We start from the raw sequence: 6,000 nt of genomic DNA, 5'->3' as shown, positions 1-6,000 counted from the left end.
AATTGGCCATAGGAGTGAGTGTGTGTGTGAATGCTTGTTTGTTTCTATGTGGCTCCGCGGTACACTGGCGTCGTGCCCGGAGTGTCCCCTGCCTCACGCCCTGAGACTGCCAGGATAGGCACTGGCTACCCCGTGACCTGAGTTAGCGGATTGAGCGGGTTGGAAAATGAATGAATGAATGAATAAAATAATCAAAGAAGTTTATACAGCAAAATTTGTCTGGTAGATTTGCAGCTAGCCTCGCCACAAGAATCAATTTGTCGTATTCAGGGATGCACGTGTAGCTATGAGTAGCAATCTATTTCACACACTGAAGGAATTACTCATTTCCAATTTTCCTTGCGGACGTTTCAACCATAGGGGTGTACTTTTTGTGTGCGTGTGTGTGTGCACGTGTGTGTGTGTGTGTGTGTGTGTGTGTGTGTGTGTGTTTTGAGGACTTAACTTCCTCAAACACTTCTCTATGTTTTACTTTTTGCCTTACTCTTTTGAGATAAAGATCTAAGCTGTCTTGAACAAACAGCTCTTTGTCCACTGTGAGCAATGCAACACAAACACTTCTGCTGAAAAGGACTTATCCCTCACCAACGCTAGGTACAGAGTCCTCCCAATTTATTTAAACATTTTGTGCAAGGGTAGGCACAAAAAAATGCTTATTTTTCACAAGTGAAGGACATATGCAAAAAAAAAGATTAAAACAAATATAGTTCCTCAAGAGACTGATCTTAAGAATGTAGTTTTTGCTGTGCAGTGTGGCTCACACCCATTAAAACAGGAAATGAGTCAACAGGACGGCTGCCCCGCAATGCTTAATCGGGATGTACTTCAATGAGTCCTGTGAACCAGAACACCAGGTGAGGTATAGTGACTTCTCTGCAGCCAATTCATTGAAGTGTTCAAATCATTCTTACTCCCGCCCCTCCCCTGAGACCAATTTGCCTTGGGAGACCGAATACGGGCGATTGACCCCTCACCACCACCCCTCACACACACATATACACAACACAGTTCCTACAGAGGCATATAATCCTTTCCACTGTGTTAAGGTAGCAAATCTTTGTGTGGACAAAATGAGCTTCCTCCACAGAAATCAATTAATCTACTGTCCAGAATAATTCACTGCTTAACTTATAAAATACAGGAAAAACAGTTTAGAGCTCATTGTAAACGTCTTGTTTTCCTGGCGATAGTTTAATAATAAAGAAGAGATTTGTCAGATATCCGTCCCTGGAAGCAGAATGTTTGCATTGTATTCATTAGCTATGGCTCACATGTCTAAATCCATTATCAAAATACTATTCAATATATTTTTTCCTAATACAATGATCAATTTATTGCAGCTCTCAAACCAAAAATTCCAAGCTTCTTCCCGAATGTCAACCTATAACAGGATGTGCAGCTGAGATGATCTCATTCATACTTATTTGTGGCTGTTACAGAGGAAGATGATGTAACTGTTCTTCCTACTTCCTACAAATGCTCCGATTGGCTCAGTCAGTCCTTCTAACTGACAAGACTGAGCACAGCTCTGGACAGATTTTCATCCCTCAGTCTGTTCCAGAGCAGCTAGTGTTGAATTGAATTGTTGAATGATTGATTGTATTTCTATCGGTTTAGTGTTGTGCTGCAGTGATGTACAGGTTTAGATTAGAATCTAGTGAACACTCTGTTAGGTGTGATTCCAAATGCAGCAAAATACGCCTGGACTCATGTTGGGTGTGGTTAGAAGCCTGCATGTCATATATTTCTATAGATAAAAACCGACTAGTTGTATCTTTAATACACTTGTTGTCCAAAACGTGCCCTTATTGGTTCACCAACACAAATACGATGAAATTTAAATTTAATTTCCCCAGCATTCATTCCCCATTTTCTTCGATGCAGTCTATTGCTCTTTCATCCTCATGTTCTCTCTCCCTCCCTCTGCTCAGCCGCACCGCTGACTGGGGTCAATTAATCATCAAATACTATTTGCATATTTACAGTGGGGCTAAGCTAAGCTGATTACTATTCCAATAGCCGCTGATTCAACAGGGCTTATGCTGTGAAATAATGTGATGAGGATTTAGGGAAAACGGCTTTAGAGCGTTTTGATTGGCTCTCATCCCTGAAAGCCTAAATAACAAAGTAGTGTACATCAGTGACCTTCACCAACACCCTGCCGTCATCGAGCTGCAGAAATTGATTTTGTCCTCTCATCTTGAATTCTGTCTCTTCTTTTGGCTGTATATTAAAGTTTCATGCATGCCAAAAACGTAGAATTAAAATGTATGCGTAGGTCAACTCTCTAGTTGAGTTACAAATTCTCAGAACTAAAATCCAGTCATGTTGTTCCTTTTAAACATAATCTGGTCTGGGGTGAATCCCAGCCTGTTGCTGTGGTTTTAGGTCAAAGAATCGACTCATGATCAGATCTGATCATGAGTTGTGTCATAAATATCACATGAAACAAACACACAGACATTCTTTCTTTAATAGTGTGCATTGCTAATCTTTTCTCCACAGCTGCTCATTACAGTAATTGGTGGTACATCATGCTGTTGTCTGTTGTTGCTGTCTTTCTATTTAAGTCTTTTCATTTTGGATTAAGTCTAATTATCCTCTGGCTATTTCAGGGAAAAGCTTAGAATGTCCTTAGGGCCCATGCAGTTGGTGACTTTAAAGTGTTGCATGCATAATACCACATCACTGCACAGCTACAGTCACAGCTCTGTCATTAAAATGGATCCAGTGCCTCCAAACAATAGGAATTCCAACACAGGGGCCACAGGGTTGCTCAGTAGTAGTGTGTATTCAGGTGACCAAAAAAGAAAGTAATTTTACAGATTCCTAGAATGTGCCATTATAATGTAGACATTGTGTTTCTCCTGTTTACTCCATGACAATTCTCGAGTTTTATTAAAAAAAAATCCTGTCTATGTGGTTAGCATTTTAACATCTAATTTGAAATATTCCAGCCTTTGTTCCCTCACAGGGATAAAAAAAAAGTAATGATATACTGTTTGGACAGACGAAAATTAATTATAAAAACTGTTGTTACCCAGAACTGCATAGAAACTTTTATCCATCACTAAACGGGGGACAAAATGTAATTTATATGAAATATGATAAGCTTTCAAATACATGTATAAAATCCTTACTAATGTGAAAATAAATATTATTAAAGTTGGTGTACACTGTTTGAACCAGAGGAGTCTTTTCTTTTCTGGCCTTCAGCTTTTCACCCATTCTGCTTATCATCCAAACACCTCTTCACCCCTTCACTCACCCCTCTACCTCTTAAGTCACCTCTTCTTTTTCTTATTTCTCTTACCCTCGAACACCCTCTCTCCTTTTCATCAACAGGGAGACGGGGTATTACGCTGGGATTAGGTCTCAGTCAGCTTTAATTCCAGCTCCTGAAATGAGATCCACACCACAGCCAAAGAGACGGCTGCTCGGAGCGTTCTCACTGTAGTGAGAGTAATAGTGATGTTACGTCATGAGTCATGGGATAGTCATCTGCTAGTGATGCACAGGTCAACCTCAAGGTGGGCGGGTCTGGGTCACCACTGGATTCACCATTGAGATATTGTGCTTACTAAGAGTGGCTTATTTTGCTGCCAGTCAATAACCACACCAAAAATTATTGTACAAAAATATCTCTTCAGTCAAACTATAATATATACTATAATGGAGACATTTATCCATATAGACATGAAAATCGTACATTTTCAGAAGTAGACATATGGTCATATTGTCATAGAGGACGGACTGTAATTCACTCTAACTGAACAAAAAAAAAAATCTGATGGTTTGACTAACCACTGAAAAGTTATCTATCTGGCCAGTTAAAATTGCTTCCAACCCCGACCAAACAACTATTCACTTTTACCCTAGAATTTTTTTTCCATTTCCACACAAAGAGTGAGAGTGACCCACCGGACAACAATCTGTTTAAATGAAGGAAAGGTGACACATCTTGGTCTCTTTGTTTAATATCCACGGGAACCCTTTAAAATCATCCAGTGGAATTTTTTCTTTTTGAAAACGGTGATTCAAATTGAAACATTGAAAAGCTCATTCCATTGTGTTTTTAACTATTAATTCAAAAATATTTTGTGTGTGTGTGTGTGTGTGTGTGTGTGTGTGTGTGTGTGTGTGTGTGTGTGTGTGTGTGTGTGTGTGTGTGGGTGTGCGTGTGCGTGCGTGTAAGGGCGGGGAGTGGTGAGGAGGACAAGGTTGTGGACTATCAAGAAATTATCTTGTATAGATGTGGAGTTTTACTGCCCCCTAGTGGCCTATATAGGAGCGTTGAACAGTAATGAAATGAGTGGCAGTACTTGCACGACAGCGAGAGACAAAGAAAGAGGAAGATAAATTAAAACACAGTAGCAAAGAAAAGTGCTTGACATGCAGAGTGAGGAAAAACGAATGGAAGAAGGAGGTTGGGATGAGCACTTAAAATAGAAAACTCTCATTGCCAAAGTGAAGAATGTGTTGTGGCAGATGTAGTGAGTCCATCCAGTTTGAGAGACACAGCAAATCTGACCTGTGGTTCAGAAAATATTGATTGATCGTGTCCTGTTTTATATTGCTGTGTGGTGAGAGAAAAGAACCAGCAGCAGATGTGGGTGCAGAGACATCACTGGTTGTGTGATTTTAATTTTAGGAATACAAATGTTAGCTCCTGTTCGGTTAACCTTCTTAGCCACCGCTTGCAATTACAGGGTTCTCTACCAGTTCTAGTTTGATTACAGGTAAAGGAACAAAACAAACCAAAGAATAAGGAAAATCACTAGAAGGAAGAGAGGAAAGAGTTTCAGAAGGTAAGTAAGCAAACATGAGGGAGAAATGTAAAATAAATTATAAAAACAAAAAGAGTCCTTCCAAAGAAAACACCATTCAAGAACCTGTAGAAAGCGATGGGCGCACTGAAGGAGCAGATGGAGGAATAATGAAGGGTTTCAGCGTGTCAGTAGAATTCAGTCCTTTTCCAGGTTACTGGAGCCTAGCCATTGTTCTGGTCATGGCAGTCCGTTTGCTGGTGATTGGCCTTTAGTGCTTGCTGTTTGACTTGAGGGGAATGTGAAGTGTTCAGGAGCATTATTCACAGCTACTAACTGATAAGAGCAGGTGTAGAATTCTGTCAAGGTTTATAGTAAGGTGAAGTGATTGTCAAAAAATTCTCATGGTGAGATGCCAAAAGAGGAGCTGAACTCATCTTTATGTAAATTTGAAGTGTCGACAGCAATTACACAGATGCAGTAGTGAGCGTCCATTAGATTGATCTGAGTTTCTGGAACATTATGCTCTGCCTGGGAATGACACATTCAAAGTGACATATTACTAGCAACTTAACTTGATGTAATTCATCTCTGCGTGGACACAAAGACAGTCAGAGGAACTCAATGAGGGCATTTCTTCAAATTGTGGAGTAAAAAAATGAAGCATTGGTTGTCAAACTGTCAACACTGACAAGAACTAGCCCATCAATACTGGTGCTTTATTTTTACTGTGTTATTAAATATACTCGTCAGATGGTGCTGATGTAACATCCCTCGTGATGTTCACAGCTACAAATGAACCAATTTGAACTTGTTTCCCCTCAGAATTGATTTTTTCACAAGGTGAAGAATGTTCTTTAAAGTGTGTTAACCTTAATTCCTCTAAAATGAAACCATTAACATAGCTTATTTAGTTAAAAAATTCCTCTTCAACACATTTAAGTGTATGGATCAAAGGTAAAACTCTACTGTGGAAAAAAAGGAAACATTCAGGAGGAAAATATGACAGAGATGGAGGGACAGCATTAGCAGTCGTTTCTGTAGACTTTTGGATCAGCTTGTGTCTCAACAAGGGCTTCCTGCCATTGCTCATTGTCAAGCTGTTTGTCGCGCTGGCGCAGCAGCCTGATTAGGTGCTGAGGATGCCAGGTTGAGTCTTGAAGAACAGAGCTGAGAGCAAAGCCAGCAGACTAACTTTACTCACAGGCCTGAAAAGCTGGTGCGGCTCAGGAGC

This window comes from Antennarius striatus, chromosome 7, assembly GCF_040054535.1.
Source record: "Antennarius striatus isolate MH-2024 chromosome 7, ASM4005453v1, whole genome shotgun sequence".
NCBI classification, from domain to species: Eukaryota; Metazoa; Chordata; class Actinopteri; order Lophiiformes; family Antennariidae; genus Antennarius; species Antennarius striatus.
The sequence above is the reverse complement of the archived record's forward strand: the minus strand, read 5'-3'. Positions refer to the sequence as shown.